Consider the following 17,846-nt stretch of genomic DNA (forward strand, 5'->3'; position numbering starts at 1 on the left):
GCCTCCAGAGGAGCCAACATCTGTTCATACTATGTGCCTACACATAGTCACCTACAACAGACTAAAGAAATAATTCCATCCTAGTCTAAGTTTGTGAAGCAATGAGTTTATTTGAGCTTTCTACAGAAGTGTGGGTAAGGGATGACTTATAGGTGGGGGGGGGGGGGGGAATTGTGGCTCCTGGCTCACTGAAGAGTTGCTCTTCCCACCAATGACAACACAAAATGCATCCTGGAAAGCAGCGTCTTTTCCTACAACAACTATTTACTCCAATAGGAACCTGTAAATCATGTCACTTCCTGAGTTTCCCAAATCCTAAACACTTTGGCTACTTCTGGAATCTTAACTTCCTTCCCCCAAAAAGCTGTGTTTCAATCCAGAGGAAAGAGCTAAACAGCAATCAAGGGATCCGAACGCATTAAAAATGTCATTGTAAGAGGAGGAAGAGATGCAGGAGGTGCATATGAACGGAGAAAGGACACAGAGGTATGATGGTGATCTACAAGTTGAGAAGGTCTTGAGCTGTAAGAACAGCCATTTCTATTGTTCAAACCAACCAGAACCAGCCCAGCAAGAGTGGGCATGCTTCAGAGACACATACGGCCCTCCCTTTTCAGACTTTTGAAACAATGGACCTCAAGAGACTGGAATTTCCCCAGGAATCTCAAACTGGAGAAGGAAAGGCTGAAGTCTGGTGCCAGCCAGATGGGGAGCTCATCTAGTAGAGGAGATTTACAATTTATTAGATCATCTTGTAGGAGAGACGAGAGCTGAAACAATAACATAAGCAAAAAAAAAGTTTATTTGTACTTCACACATCATTTAAAAAGAATCTGTTTATATTCATTCATTCATTCATTCATTGCTTCCGTGTATGCATGTATGCCTGATTGCACCAAGGAGTGTGTATGTGTGTGTCCATCAGAGGGTAATTTGAAGAAGTTGTTTGTCTCCTTCTACCACGTGAGTTCTGGGGATCAAACTCAGGTCGTCAGACTTGGTGGCAAGCACCTTTATAGACTGAGCCATCTCACTGGCTCACTGGACCATTCTATTTGATATTCGTCCAAAGGCCTTTCTAATATTAAAAAAATAATAATAAATGTACTGGGCCTTAGGAATGCTGGGATGAGGTTCCTACTGCTGCCTTTATACATTTAAGGACACGGAAGCAGATAGATTGACCAAGGGCAAAGAGAGAAAGTGTGTCAGCACTGAAAGCGAAGTCTTGGATCAACATCCTGGGGTCACATTACCAAGCAAGAGGAGATAATGAAGGATACTTTGTCTACGCAGGGCAAAAGGTGCCATTCCAATGATTTAGGAAGAAATTGAGTTTGCAAAAATGAAAGTAACCTAAGATGCAAGAAATAAGATAGAGGAACCTCACTTTTCATCTGCAGAGAACACTTGGAGGGCAATGCAGTGTGTTCTTTGAATATTGCCTACGCAAACAAAGACCTCAGAAAGGGGCTGAACTGTGGAAAGGTATGTCTCCGTTGGAAAAGGTCAGTCGTTGAGAGAGATTTATCTAGCTTTGTCACAAAAGTTGCACTGGACTCCACTCCTGCCGTTCCATAGCTGTGTGACCCTGACGGTTTCTGCGACATTCTAGAAGACGGTTGTTAAAAAAAAACTCAAGAGAAGTCGGGTGTGGTAGCAAATACCTACAATCTTATTGCACAGTCAGGAGGATTATTGTTCATTCAATGCCAGTTTGGTCAATATAGCATCCCAAGACCCACCAGAGCCACATAGTGTGACCTTGTCTCAAAAAACCAAACATACAACAGCTATAAAGGAAACAGTAGCCGCAACAGAGCACCAGATCAAGAAAGATACAGGGAGCTCTTGTCTGCTGCTTGGCGTGTAGGTCATGCTGGTTACTTCGCTGGTCACTGTTATTGCTACTCTTGTTTCTGTTTGTCACTTTGTCTTTCATGTGCCCCTGGACTTGTGTCTTCACTACTCAGACTTTATGGTCTAGGACTAACTTTGTTGGCAATAATGAAGTTCCCCCTCCGACAGGACAGTCAGCACTCACATCAAACATTTAATTGCTTCTGAACCTGGATCCCATGTGCTGTAGTCTTTATAAAAGAATGCCCACTGGAAATGATTTCAACTGGCTTCTTCGGAAATGATGGAGGCCATGCCAACATCTGGTGGGAAGCCCCAGCTACGTTTTACTTAAAAAAAAAAAAAAAAAAAAAAAAAAAAAACCTCTATAATTATCTTTTTATCCTTTGATTTCAAAGAAACTGCCCTTCTTCCTCTACCTCTGATGTCGCCTTTCCCCGGGTTCTAAGAGACTCAAGAAAATGACTCCCACCTTTTCCACACTCTTTCTACTTCTTCTTTCTAAAAAGTTGCTAAATGTTGCTAAGATTTGTTCAAGCACTGGTTTATACATGTACATTATGAAAAAAGTAAAAATACCAATGAAAATCCTACAACCTGCAATCACCATAATTAGTCTGTATTTATTAGTTGGGCATCTTATTTTCTTAGTGTGTGTGTGTATGTGTGTGCGCACACACACTCACACACACACACAGAGAATATGTAAGACACAATTCCTCAAAAACAAACAAACAAACAAAAATGCCTTTATATTTAACAATCAAATTTATTTTTATTCCTTTTTACAATCTAAAAAGAAAACTAAGAAATTCTGGGTGGCTGCTTCCATGACAAATACATATTACCTCATAAGAAAGACTAACTGTGAGTGTGAGGGAGAAAGACACTGTGCTGAGGTATCTACCTATCCTGGTTATGGTAAACTGTAGCTGCTGCACCTAGTCTCTGGCCTTGACGTCACAGAGAAGGAATGAACCATTGGTCCCCGACATCAAATGACAAGCAAGTCCTCATGTCGACAACGAAAGTTGCTTACTTTGCTGTCTACTCAGGCCTCGAACGTGGTTGGGTTTTTTTTAAATGAATTTCTAAAATTTATTAGCTATAATTTTGTTGCAAACTTTGGCGTTCTAGAATATTAGACTTCCTGTATCCTTTCCCGTCCTCTAGCCCCAAGATATTTAAGCTGTGGTCAACGGGTGCATCCTTCCCCCACGGCCATGAGGGAAAGGTGCTGGCACTTCTGCTGTAACAGTGTCAGCTAAACCCATTAACACAGAAAGGACCAAGGATGTGCAGCAAAGGACCACTAATGCAGCGGCAACTGTGTTTTAAAGTAACAGGTGTCACTTTTAAAGAATAATTTTAGGTTTAGAGAGCACACCGAGTCCAGAATCCGCACAGATGTTCCCAATGAATCCACATTTAACAGATGTATAAAAAGAAATAAAAGAACTTTTTTTTAAGGCATTTGCTTTATGATCTTCCTTTCAAAATTCTAACTAGGAGAAAAGCATTAGATGACTTCCCACAAAGCAATGTCCTAAAACAAATCTGACTAACACCTTTCAAAGTTGTCAAGGTCAAGGGGTAAAGAGGCAGGCTGAGAAACTCACAGCCAGGAGAAGCTTAGAGAGAGGTGACAAGGAAGTAAAAGAGCAGAACCAGAACAGGGGCAGAAATGAGGGAAATCACAACACACTCTCGAGCTGGGCTTCGCAGAACGCGTCACCCAGGGCTGGAAAGATGGCTTAGTTAAGAACACTGGCTGCTTTCCCAGGGAACCCAGATTTGACTCCCAATACCAATATTTTGGGTCATAGCCATCTATAACTCCGGTTCAGTGGGATCTGTGGCCACCAGGCACTCACATGGTTCACAGACAGGAAAAACATTCTTACCTATAAAATAAAAGTAAATCTTTTTTAAAGACCGTATTCGTAGTGGATCACTAATGGTGGCCAATGTACCAAACTAAGACAAGAGATTAGTAAAGGCTCACGTGTGTCAGTGGGGATTCTGAACGTGCTGAATTCTCTGCCCATCTTTCCTCTTAACCTGAAGCTGTGCTTTTACAATGACATCTATTAAATTTTAAAGCCCTGAAGAGCTGCTGGTGTGGGTCAGTGTTCACAGGCTAGAACCTGACAGCCATGATCGTGACCAGGGCAGCCAAAACTGTATCCACTCTAGGGGAAAGCTTATGTGTGCACAGCCTTCCCCTCTCCTCTACATCTTTTTGTTTCTAATAAGCTCATAAGCTCATCTTAGTGCCTGATGCCGTGCACATTCAGGATGCTTCTGTCCAACCCATCTCACTGAGCCACACACCAGTCTTCCACATAGAAACGTCCAGGAGCATGCCTTACCAATTATCACGGCATCTCGCCATCCAGTCACAATACACTAACCGCCACTGGACACTTCTGTAAGCATATAGAGGTCCCCAAATGTTTTCACAGCCTCTTCTTCCTCAGTAAAATGTCAATTTACCTCTAAAGAGAGTAAAGACAAACCACCAAAAATATCAGCAAATTATTCCACCAAACCAGAGTGTTCTAGAAAATGGCCTGCACTCAGTCATACAGCCAATGATCATTAGTTACTAAAGCAGACCCAGAAATGGAAACGCTGACAGCGTTGTCAGGAAAACTGCACATGGTGCTGTGAGTTAGAGGAAACACACAAGCCTCAGCCAGAGGTTAGCTGAACATGAGAACACTGTATGTCACGATGCCGTGACTTCTAGTCAAGTAGGCATAGGTCTCATCTGACCTGGTGAAAGGTCAGGCTGAGGCACAGTGGAGACTTTTGTAATCTTTACAGTCCAGAGTCTTTGGTCGCACCTTTCTGCTGCTAACAAATTTAGCTTTCAAGGCCCTTTCAACCCGGCACCCACTGATCTCTCCTGCCCACTTCCAGTTAGCCTCTCCTCTGTATGCCTCATGTGCATGAACTCTTCCTAGCATATAAAAGCCAGTTTTTATGTTTGTAGTTATTTTTCTTTCTCTAGGCTGTGAACATCTTGAAAGACAATTCCATCTCATTCATTGTCTCCCTGGGACTTGTCACAACACGTTCAAAACTTATTTGCTAAATAAAAAACAGAACTAAGCAAACATATAGACAAATAAAGATGTCAGATTGATATCCAAGCTCATGAAATCCTTCAGATAACTCAGAAGTTCCTCCCCTCCCCACCTTGCAAAACAAAACAAAATTAAAAATGCTCCTAAATTCTCTCTTGCTTCTTCTTCTTCCTGAAGACTGCTGCTGGTCCTCTACTCTCCAACACCGAGAACAGAGGCGGTGTTAGAAACAGCTGGGGTTAGGAAGGGCTGCACTTCATTTAGAGTTCTGCCTGGATGAGGAGATGGGGGCAGAAACCCTTCTACCTGGGCCTTGGCTCTGAGCTGTGCAGCAATGGGCTCTGGGGTGAGCAAAGCCAGGAGAAGCTAGGTCCCAGGAAACTTTAGGAAGTGGCTGAAGCAGAAGCAAAGAGCTTTTTAATAGTGAGGAAGAGGTACAAACTCACCACTTATTTGCCAAGGAAACTGAACCTGCAGTTGGGGTCATAGGGCAGGCAGCAGTGCTGGGACTCTGACCAAGGTCTGTCTCATTCATCCATACACACTTAGTCCGATTTCCTATTTGCCCTGAGTGCAGTACATCCCCTCCCCAGACTTCAGAGTTCCCCAGTGTTGTTAGACTGTGAATGTCAAACAACATTAGCAATAACGCCCAAGTGATGGGGAAATCAGAAGATAGAGCTGGGCCAACTCCACCCAGGGAAGTCTGCACCATCTCCCAAGGATCCTTTAGTTATAAAACAGAGACAGCGTTATATTTGCTTTCTGCTTCAAAGCACTGCAATGAGAACCAACTAGTTTGTGCCGATTTTTTTTCCTTTGCAGGTGAAAAGCTCTTTGTAGGAGCTGTCATTGTTATTCCACATCTCTTTTCCAAATGATAAAAAAGTATGTTGTAGGGTTATAGAGATATACCTACGTGATGACACACAACCACCTTGCCAGTTCTAGAGGGATCTTATGCCCTCTTCTGGCATCCATGGGCACTGCATGCATGTGATATCATATATATACATTCAGGCAAACACTGAATACATAAAAACAAATCTATTTTTAAAGTATACTAATGTTGTGGATTTGGCTTATTGCCTATAGTATGTTTATTGGGTTCCAAAATAGCACATCTGCATGTAAGATGCAAGGGTCTCTGCCCCAAGTTGGCTATAATTGGTAAACAAAGTTGCTGGCAGCCAATGGTTGGGCAGGAAGACATTTCCCAGGCAAGGGAACCCAGGGAATAAGAAAGATTTAGAATCGCCATGCTGGGAAATCAGAAGGATCAGGCAGGGGAGCTGCAGAAAACAGAGGAACAATCATATAAGGGCCAGGGAAAAGTAGCCCTAAGGGCCCTTGTCAACTGGGTCTGAGAGGAAATATAGATTTTAGTAAGTAATAATTCAGGAGTATTGGAGGGGAGGTGTTAGCAACATGGAAGTTTGGGAGTGGCCCAGCCATTGAGCTGCTTAGGGTATATTAAAAATAAGGCTGTGTGTCTGTCTTTCTTCCTTCCTTTCTTTCTTTCTTTCTTTCTCTCTCTCTTTCTCTCTCTCTCTCTCTCTCTCTTTCTCTCTCTCTCTCTCTCTCTTTCTTTCTTTTTAGGTATATAGACTACTTATTAACAGCAAAGGCCCAGAGACTCATTTCTTCTTGGATACACCCACAGTACAGCCCCTGCCATCTGCCCATATGCTGACCATGGACACGAAGGTCCCAAAAGTGGCACAGCTATGCGCTCAAATTTTCTTCAGCCGCTCCAGGTCTTCACACTAGACTTGTTGTCTAGACTGTTGGCCAGAACCTGGCTGTACTTCTCATCCTCCCATCCTTCTGTCTGTTCAGGAACCAGTCTGGGTTCTTGTACTGTCGCAGGTTCTGCATGATGGTGATCACTCGCTCCACTTCATCCTCCCTGAGTTCTCCAGCCCTCTTGGTGAGGTCAATGTCTGCTTTCCCCAATACCACATGAGCATATCTCCGCCCCACACCCTTAATGGCAGTGATGGAGAAGGCTATTTTCTGCTACCCATCAATGTTGGTGTTGATCACTTGCAAAATGTGCTGGGACTTCTCAGGGATCACTAAAGACAAGGTGACGGCAACCGCGGCGGTGTGTAGGCCTCTTGTGGAAGAGTGCGTGTATTTCATTCAAGAATCCACAACATTGGAGTGGTAGCAAGAAGCACAAGGAGAGTTAAGAGAGGATTAACCGCACTACTGTTGCGTACTATAGCAAGGAAATGCAGCACAGCCTGTTGTTACCTGTATCAATCTCTGCATGCTCACAGCTGCCATCACAGCGGTCTTGTCCTCGACAGCATCACTATAACAGTGGATGATGCTCTGCCAGGACACTGTGACTACAGTGACGTCATCGGGTGACCAGAGTTGCTCAGCTCCATTGTAATCTTACATAACCAGCTCCTGGCAGGTCTTTGATTCAAACAGCAGTTTGTGTTTTCCCTTTGGCCTGAACGTGACAAGTACTCAATAAATAGGAGTGAAGTTGATTCATTTTATGTCATTTATTAATTCGTATTTTTTGTGTATAAATTACCTACCCACATCAGGCATCAAGAATATCATCATTTGAGTAATTTAGTCTTTCCTAATAAAGTGCGTTCAAGCATGTATATTCATTTCTTGAGCAAGAATGGATAACCTTATGCCAAATCCTATCATTAGCCTGTCTAATACAGCAATCTGCCTCTAATAGAAGACTGTAGCTTAGACTCCTTGGGAAATCTCTCCTTCCCACACTTAACAAAGCTATGCATATCACTGCAGGTCCTCAACTGACTGACTACTCAGGAGGTCAGTTAATGATCTGCTCCATCTGCTTGACGACCCTTGTTGTGGCGTTTACGTCACCCCAATGTTCCCTAGCAACTGAGAAAGAATCCACCACACCCCCATTTCTTGATCCTATTCTGGAGATCTGGAACCCTGGGGGGCAAAGCATTCTTTTATCTTTATTTCCTGTTAGTATTAAACTGGTAAAATCAAGAGCCGGTGGTATTTCTTAAGCTTTTCTGGCTGGAAATGGGTGGAAAAGAGTCTAATTGCTGGCTGCGAAGAGGGAAAAGAGGAAAGAGGCATGTCTAAGCAGAATCTGCGAATGATCTGAGGTCTGCCCTCTACCTGGGATGCTGCGGCTGCCTCAGCACTGTAATATGTATTTATAGCCTCAGACCTGCCGCCCTTTGACTCTCTCTCCTTCCCTTCCTACTCTGCTTCTAACCTAGACAACACCATCCCAAAAACCTTGCACTGCCTGGCTGGGGGATCAATGTGTTTCCGGCACATTTTAAACTCTGCTTCAGAAAAGTGTTCTGTGTCAAACGTCTGCTGTTGGACATTCCAGAGCTTACGAGCCTTTATGACTCATCGTGAAAGAGACAGTGCTTTGCTTCTATAAAGCGGAGTAGTCAAATTTGGTGGTGTACTCCTCGATGAGAAATTCAAGGTCACCCTCATCTGTACAGGGGACTTTAAGGCTAGCTAGTTCTCAAAAACAAAAGGAGGAAGAGGCAGAAGCAGAAGCTGCAGACAATGATAAAGAAGAAAAAGAAGAAAAGGAGTAATTTCAAGGTAATATTAAAAATTCCACCTTCCCTTAAACACATTTCAAACACTACAATTGGAGCAGTAGAATAAATGGAGGGTTCTTCTTCGCTTTGAAGGCTTGAAGACCAGCCTTTCACTTCAACTCCCTTGAGTTATGCATCATTGAACAGATGCTGGCCCTTGGAGGAGCCAGGAAGCCAAGGGCCTGTCATCGCATCCAAGTGTCAAACTATACATTTGTTCTACTGAGGTCCTTCTGTCTCTTGTCCCCATAGACACAAGGAAGCATTGCCCAGATGGTTCCCATTTGTCCCTTCAGCAATCAGTGTCAGTCAGGGAGGAAGAGGAAATGGAGTAGGAGTAATATCCTGAGTTCTGAGGGTGGCCTTCAGACCACACAACACAGACAGGTCAAGTGAACAGAAAGAAGAGGTAAAAAGGAAAGGAAAGGACATGGCTCCTAGGTATGGTGGGAGGCGGGGTTATTATAGATATGTGGGAGAGCTTAGCCAGGAGCAGGCACATCTGGGGAACGGGGCAGGGGGACAGAGAGGAACCAAGTATGGCAGCCAGAAGAAGAGAGAGGGGGGCACAGAGACAGGAGGTAACCAAAATGTCGGGATTATATTGGAAAGAGCTTCTGGCGGAAGAGCAGCCAAGCCGCCAGGCTGGAAAGTTCAGAGTAGAGAGAAACAGGTAGGTACATTTAGGGACACCGGGAGAACATGAAGGTCAGATCTGCTTTGATGTGTTAAATAGTCACCTCAGCTGCTTGTCCCAAGTTAGACACTTAACAAAGAGTTCTGGGGCTAGATTATGACGTGTGACTTGTATTGTGGTCCTAGGGCACCAGAGGAAGAGGGTTTCCATGTAAGCCGCAAATTGAGCACTATGCCAAAATCTAACCAGCAAAATGGGGCAGGAGACAGCACAGTGGAAGGGCACTTGCCTGATGGCCAGAGTGTGATCCCTGGGGCCCACATAGAAGGAGAGAAGAGACTTCAGCAAGTTGTCCTCCGACTTTCACATGTGCACTCTGACATACAGGTGACCTTTCCCAAAATAAATACATGTAATTCCAAAAAGCAAACAAACAACTTAATATCTCCTCACCACTGGCAATGGGCAAAGAGATACCTTGGTGGTGGTGTTCTTTTATCAGTCAGGGGCAGAACAGATGGCAGTCCTCTGTTTATCCTAGTTTGATGCCTGCCTTGATGGCCAAAACTGTCTTATGCCTAGGACTCAATCAAATCAAATTAAACCAAATCAAATCCATGCAGCCCAGGGAAGGAGGAGGAAGACAGAGACCTATGGACCTCCGTGCCACCCACAGCCCTGCTCTTCAGCACACAGCACAGGTGTCCCATAGATACCTGCATGCTGCCACCAGCATGGAAGGGAAGTATCACCCAGGGCACACCAGCTGTGTGTCCAGCTTGCAGTAGGAGACACCACAGTGTGTATGTGTGCCGGTCAGATGAGAGAGAAAGAAGTGGAGCAGCTTGAGCATTATGGAGATGGAACTGGAGACTGGAGGGTGGAGAGGAGCAGTCTGCTGTGAGTGGCCAGCCCTGTCACCTGAGGGCCATGTCTCAGTCCATGCCTATGCAGTGGCAGGGGTTAGTGTCGACGTGTATGGTGCATATTACCACTAGAGAGCATGAGGATGTTGCTGGTTGGGGAGGCAGCAGCATGGATGCCATGGGAATGTGCAGAACTGGCCCTTCTCCTCACAGGCTGCAGTGCTCTGGAGAGATGGCCCTGTGTCTCACCTAGGCAGCACAATGTGACTATTCCTAGTGGCAGGGTGTGGGTAAGCCAGCCCCAAGGGTGTGAGAGTGGAACAGCTGACCCTGACACTTGACTGCTGGGGAAGGAGGTGGCAATGTGTTCAGAGGTGATACCCCACACTGCCCCTTGCCACCTCCAGCAGTCAGTAAAGCTGTCTACTGGGTCATGGGTTTAGGTGAGCTAGCTCTGCTCCTCACCAGCTGCACCACCCAGGAGAGCAGACCCTGCACCTTGCCTGTACAGCACAGCAGAGCTGACCCTGGGGACAGGGGCACAGGTGAGCCAGCTCTGAGGATGAGAGCTCAAGCAACTCACCTGCCATCTGCCATGAGGTGGTTTGAGTGTGGGTGTGATGCCTTTCCTTCGCCCTTGGCCCTCACCATTTGCAGCAGTTGGGAGAGCTGGCTCTGTGGTCATCAGAGCAGGAGAGCTATTCCTGCCTCTTGCCAGCCACAGCACTCCAGACAGTGGGCCCTGCACTTTGCCTGGCTGACACAGTAGAGCTGACCCTGATTAAGGAGGAGTAGGTAAGCCAACCCCAAGAACAGAGGAGGGAGAGCTGGCCCTGCTACTCATCTGCTGTGAGGTGGTGCGGCTATGAGGTGAGGCCGTCCCCACCTCCTGCCCTTCACCACCTGCTATAGTTGGAAGAACTGGCACTGGGGCCCTGGGAACTGGTGAGCTGTCCCTGTCCCTTGTTGGCTGCAGCACTCAGGAGAGCAGGTCCTGAGCCTCTCCTAAGGAGTACACCCATCTTAGTCAGACAGGGATAGTTTATTGAGAATTCACCCAGGACTGATTGATCAGGGCCACAAACCAGACTAGGGAGCTGACTTCAGCCCTGAACCAGGATCCTACATGGCTTTTAAACTTGAAATACACAACATCTGTGCCAAGTTATTTCACCAATCAGGATTTAGGGATAGGGAACCGTCCTTAGGAACATGTCTTTGTGGTTCACTTACCCTGTTCTCATTGGTAGGGGTATTTCACTGTGGTGGGGTGACTTGCCCTGTCTAACATTTATGTCCAAATTTGCCAACAGGGGTCTCAGTTACCCACGTACATGTCTCTTTCTGCCAAGTAGGATGTCAATTCCCAGGGAGGTCTTGGGAACTTAAAACTTTATTTGACCCCTACTCAAAATTGAAGTCTTATTCCAAATAGCTTCTTATATCGGTGCAGGTGTCTCTCTTATGTTGGGGTCCATCCCAGGGGCAGCTTATAAAGGCAAAGACCAAAAAAGCTCAGGCATAGATGCAGGAAGTACGGCTGGGCAGGTGGTTCAGATCCAAGCTTATTGCAGCTAACTGTACAAAGCAGTTCTAACAGATCTCTATTGTGATTGGTTTCCAAGAACATCAACACATAGACCATAACATAATATGCAATCAACTTTCATGAGAAAGTTTCCTAGTAACAGTAATATCAGCATGAAATGGCTGTCTAGACAGGCAGCAGTTACCAAGGCCTTAGCACTCAGATACCACCCAGGCCCAGATCCAAGGCTCTGAGTTGCCCACCCCTCGCCCAAACCTTTATCATCTGTGAACGGTTGGGACATGTGAAAGGGCCAGTCCTGCTGTTCCAAAGCTGCAGGATCTTCATGACACAGGGTACCAACAGGATAACTGTGAGGAGCTAGGGTGAGGATCCAATATTGATGGTGTTACAGAAGCCAGAGAGACATGAACCAGACCAATGACTCATTGCAATGAACATTTGCAAATAGAAATGTGTGGATAGAGGGGTATACTGTAGAAAACACTGTGGCACACTACAGCTTCCACTAAAAGATGTTTCCTATGCGTTGGTTTATTGTTGTTGTTGTGGTGGTGGTGGTGGTGTGTGTGTGTGTGTTTGTGTTTTGGGGGGAGGTTGCAAGGACAAAGGGCAGATATAAAGGGACAGGGAGTTATGTAGGACTGGGGTACGTGATGTGAAACTCACAAAAAAAATCAACAGTTTTTTTTAAAGACCCTTAATGCTCCATTGGGTGGTGGCACACACCTTTAATCCCGGTATTCAGGAGGCAGAGGCAAAGGCAGAGGCAGGCCGATCTCTAAGTCTAAGGTCAGCCTGGTCTACAGAGAAAGTTCCAGGACAGTCAGGGTTACATGGAGAAACCCTGTCTTGCAAACCCCAAAAGAAAGAAAGAACAAAAAGGCAATGCTCTAAAATACAGAACTTTCTGGGTGCTGAAATGATTCATCAGGGAATTTCACATCATAAAACTTCGCTTCACATTCAAGATTGTTGACCATATCATGTAAATTAGCTTTAGGTTATATATATTAGGTACATGGGAAATGCCAATGGATTGCATGTTTAGTCTTGGGCTCCTTCATCCACATGGCTCATGGTGGCTCTGTAAATATTTTACAATCTGCAGAAAGGTGAAATTGTAAATACTCCATCTCCAAGTGCTTCAGAGGAGGAAACTCATTCTCCACATGCTTATTTTGCATTTAAACACACACACACTCACACACACACACTCACACACACACACACACACACGCACACACACTCACTCACACACACCACACACACATACACACACTCACATATACACTCACAAACACATACATCACACACACTCACACACACACACCACATGCATATACACACTCACACACACTCACATACACACTCACACACACACTCATACACCACACACACAAACACACACATACACACTCACACACACACTCACATACACACTCATACACACTCACACATATCACACACACTCACACTCACACACACACCACATACACACTCACACACACACTCACATACACACTCATACACACTCACACATACATCACACACACTCACACACACACACTCTCTCTCTCTCTCTCTCTCTCTCTCTCTCTCTCTCTCTCACACACACACACACACACACACACACACACACACCCGCTATGCTGAGAAGCTTGGCTGCCCTGTGTGTGTGTCACCTGAGCACACAGCCAAGGGGAAGTCAGGACTCAGAACACTGATGAGAGTATGGCTGACTCGAGCCTGCCCTGGAGGAGCAGGACTGAGCTCAGAGAGAACCAGTAAGCCTGGCTGTCCTCAGGTTTCAACAAAATAGAGAACTGTCTTAAATACGAGCACTGGCTAAAATTAAACCTTGCTAAGACTACTGTACTCTTCCCCTACAAATGGATCTAGGGGCATTTGGAGGACAGTTTCCCCTGCATAAAATCAACCAAGTAGAATTAGATACTAAATTGAGCATGAACTTGTCAGAGCTCTCACTGACACTGAGATGATTCTGTCTTGAACCCTGACACTCTTTCAATGTGCCTGTCCCAGGGCTCTGAATTTACTCAAATAGCTGGGGCTGTTTACAGACCTGTGACACTCCCCAAATGTCTATCCATTCTTCCTAGTGCAACCCTTTCTTTGGAGATCAGTGTCTCTTATTCATTTCATTGTCCCTGTAAATCTTCTGGGAAATAATTTTCTGGAAGCTTGAGCCTATATCTCCTCTCCCCAGAGGATGCTAGAATCAACTCCATAAGAAGGCTCTAATACCACAGAACTAGTTCCCACCCATCTATCATGTGACCCCATTAATGCCACTCTTCCTGACTGCCAAGGATTGTTCTAAGTGTCTCAGGGCACATTCCAGCACAGATGTTGGTCGTGCCTTCAAAATGTCTCAAAAAAAAAAAAAAAAAAGGTGTGACCTCCAGTATACAAAATGCCTTTGCCCTGGGCTCCCAACGGGTTACAGGCTATCAGATGAATCTGCTGAGTAGGTGATGCCATGCAGCAGGGAGCCTGTGCAGGCACGCGTTTTCAGTTTCCCAATTTTAGGATCCACCTGATAAGAGTACTGTGCCTTCTCCGAAAAGAAAAGGTTTCTGTGCATCTAAAATCAGACCAAAGTAAGACCGCTGTGGATGGTGGGAGCTCCCAGGCTTGGGGCGTGCGGGAACTCAAACAGGTAAGTCATGGTTTTATCTGTGTATTTATGGCCACTGTTAGTGGCAAGAAACACTTTCTGTACTTCCTTCCTCTGACTCAGAAGCAATGGCAACTCCCCATCTTTGACTGTATACTTCTCGAGATTTCCATTTGTCTTTTCCTAAAGGGATCCTTTGTACGGGACCCAGTGCACTGTGTGTCTCATACCCTGGAGCATACTCCAGAAGGATACGAAGAGGCCCCCATCTTTAAATCCTGTGTTACAACTGGTATATCTGGGACAATTAGTCAATAAAAACATCTACTAGGCAGGCCAACAGGTAGGTCTCTGGAAGACTGAAGAGTGTGTTCAGAATGTAAAACTGTTCTGTGATATCTCCTAGGATAAATTCATTTGGATATTGTTCTCTAGTTTCTGGTCCTCTTGTGAAATTAAATCCATGTGCACAAAACAAGAGGTCTCCATAGGCATCAACTTTCAAAAGATTTCCATAGAATGTGTCAGAGACAAGCCCTCTGGTAAAGAATGTGCAATCACATGCAAACCTGGGCAGCTCCTGAGGACAGCCAATGGAAACTAACCTCTCCACAGTAAGCTCAAAGCCAAGAGATTCATATTCCAGAGACAGCAAGGATATAATCTATGCCAAAATCCATACACTTTAGTGTTTCAATGGTGAACTTTGGATCACAGACACCTGGTGATAAGCTTCTTTACATTATTGGGCACATCCACTGCATTCCATAAGCGATCACCCCAGGAGGATGTCATTTCTTTGTATGATGAATTCGGCTGCACTGCACAGCAGCACAACCAGATGTGTTTCTTTGAGACAGGGATTCTCTACATGGCCCTCACTATGCAGACCAGCCTGTCCAGGAAACCACAGAGATCTATTTGCCTGTCTCTAAGTGCTCGGATTGAAGGCATGCGCCACCACCCCTGGCCTTAATAAAATTTTAAATAAGAGCCCTCCACTTGAATCATGTTAATTCAACATCTTGTGACTCAGGACTCACTCCAACTGAGGAAGATCAGAAGGACGCCCCTCTTCTTGTGGCAAGAAGTGAAGGACTATTCAAGCATTGTTAACTGCTGTCAAGGACTGTTCAATATTGCTAGAAATACCAATACTGAGTTACATTTTCCTTATTGCTTTCTGTGAATGATTGGAATTGTCAAGTGCTTGCTGTTTGATGGGCCCCTCCCTTGTACCCGGCAGCCCCATGCAGGGGCCTGTCAGTCAGGCAGTGCCATTACTATCAACTGGCTGGAATACCCTCATGGCATCAGGGCTGTTTTGGTTATTTCACAAGCCCTCTGAGAACACCCTAGCAGCCTTAGAAGTCATGTTCCAGCCATGACTAACCACTCCAGACAGCCTGGCAGCCTTGGGAAAGTAGAACAATTTATAAGTCAAGCTCCAGTGAACTTTAAATGACCTCACTCCTCCTGCAACTATTCTTACTCAAGCCAGAGGGGAGCACTTCCCCATAGGCCAGTAGAAAGCCTGTGTTTGGTGTGAGCACAATCTTTCATTTGCATGAGTTACTGTGTTGGGATTAGCGCAGACACAGTTCCTTCTTTGCATAAAGGGCTATGCTATGATTGATATAAATATGTTTGCCACACCTGTTTCTGTCTATGTAACTAAACTGTTCACTTTTAGAATGTATTTATATAATACTTTCCCTAAACTTTCGTGAAGCTCATATGTGCAGACAATGGATTTCAATTGTATTCACACCACACGCATCCCCTAACCCCTCCCAGACCTACCCTCTCCCAACTGTGTGCTATCTCTCTCTCTCTCTCTTTTTTTCGTTCTAGCCCACTGATTCCAGTTTGTACGGCCCAAATACTCATGGACATGGGGCCATTCTCTGGAGCATAGCTGACCTACCAGTGGCCACACCCTTAAGGAAAACTGAGTCTCCTTCTACCAGAAGCCATCGACTCTCAGAAGTGCCTCAGCTGGGGTGAACTCTTGTGATCCCCTCCACCCACCATGATGAATATTGGCTGACTTGGTCTTGGGCAGGTCTTGTATAGGCACCCACATCAGCTGTGAGCTCATGAGTGCTGAGATCCTGATCTGTCCAGATGACAGTGTTTTTGTCAAGTCCTCCATGACCTCTGTCAGGCTCTTACAGCCTTTCTGCCTCTTTTCCTTGATTGTCCATGAACCTTGGGGGAACCAACTATGATACAGATCTTCCTCTTGTGGTTGTCATTTCACCCTTTGAATCATCTGAGAGATACCTTCTTGTGCTATCCCCTGGGATAACAATATCAGGCCCAAGAACTGGCTATCTTTTCCTGGTTTTGCCTTGATTTTTATTGTAAGTACAGCAGGGTGATTTGGTAACAGAAAAGAGGAGACAGAAAAGTGTCGGCAGTGGACATAGTAGCAGCAAAACCTGGGAGGTGATGGTGGGACCTCTGTCAGAAGTGGCAATGCAGCAAACAGACTTCTTTGTGACAGAGAGAGAGTAGCTGGAGTCAGAGACAGTGGAAGTAGAGGCAGCACAGCCAATGAAGGATGATGAACCTATTGAAGCCACCAAAGCAGGGACTTGGGGCTAGAGGAGTTCTAGGCAGCTGCCAAACCCAAAAGCTGAGATCTCAATTCCAAAGATCCAAAAGAGCCTTAACACTAAGAACTATAAGCACTAGCTATTGTTAGGAGATGAGGACCCAGTACCCAGTACTTTCAAGCTGTATACTTGGCTGGCACTGATTGCTGCGGAAGCAAGGCGCAGTACCACAGTAGTTGCCAAATGCCAGGTCACTGGTCATTAAAGCCAAGAACAGTACGCCTCCGACCTGAGATGCTTGAGTGATGTTTCTGGCTTGGAGAGTCTCCAGTTCTCAAGCCGTGGGGTTATAAGCCCCTGAGTCTGTCACTCGATGACAGTACTAAAAGGTTTACTCTTCATCTGCTGATAAATTCTCTCTGAGGAGAGCAGTTGTTAACCCAGGCAGAAACTGAACCACTTCAACCCAGAATCAGATCTAATGGGCATCTGGGTTTCCTTCTTAGCAATCAGCCCCAGTTGCTCAACTAGATTCTGACTGGACACAAGGACTTCAATACAAGCCTGGACCACCAGGACAACTAACCATGCTGACTCCTTGATGGTAAATAACTAATCAGTCATCAATGCTGACTGCCAACAGAATTTAAACTTTAAGAAAAGCCTGGGTCAGTGAGATGGCTCAGTGGGTAAGGGTGCTTGCTGTCAAGACCCATGACTTGAACTTGATCCCAGAACCTACATGGTGGAAGGAAGGAGAGAGTTTACTACTCTCACAATTTGTCTTCTGACCTCTGTGTACCCTGGCACACACACACTGCTCCACACACTGGATGGATGGATGGATGGATGGATGGATGGATGGATGGATGGATAGATGGATGGACGGATGATATATGATAAAAAAGCTTAATGTAATGGAAAGGTGATGCTTAGTAGTTAAAAGTGCTGGTGCTCATGTAGAGAACCCGTATTAGACTCCCAGCACCCACATAGCAGCCTGAAGATGACCTCTGTGGACACCAGGCATGCGCATGGTGCACATACATACAT

General features: G+C 45.4%; 1 non-coding gene and 2 pseudogenes across 1 annotated transcript; 1 reads left to right on the top strand and 2 right to left on the bottom strand.

Annotated features, from left to right (window-relative positions):
- Positions 1–6,589: 6,589 nt before the first annotated feature.
- Positions 6,590–7,097, bottom strand: Gm39288 (annotated as a pseudogene).
- Positions 7,098–9,626: 2,529 nt separating this feature from the next.
- Positions 9,627–9,767, top strand: LOC115487054. Its single transcript, XR_003947694.1, has one exon. It is a non-coding gene; the product is annotated as a small nucleolar RNA SNORA48 (small nucleolar RNA).
- On the bottom strand, positions 14,002–15,066 carry Gm8077 (predicted gene 8077; annotated as a pseudogene).

The sequence above is a fragment of the Mus musculus genome, chromosome 8 (assembly GCF_000001635.26).
Source record: "Mus musculus strain C57BL/6J chromosome 8, GRCm38.p6 C57BL/6J".
Classification (NCBI taxonomy): domain Eukaryota; kingdom Metazoa; phylum Chordata; class Mammalia; order Rodentia; family Muridae; genus Mus; species Mus musculus.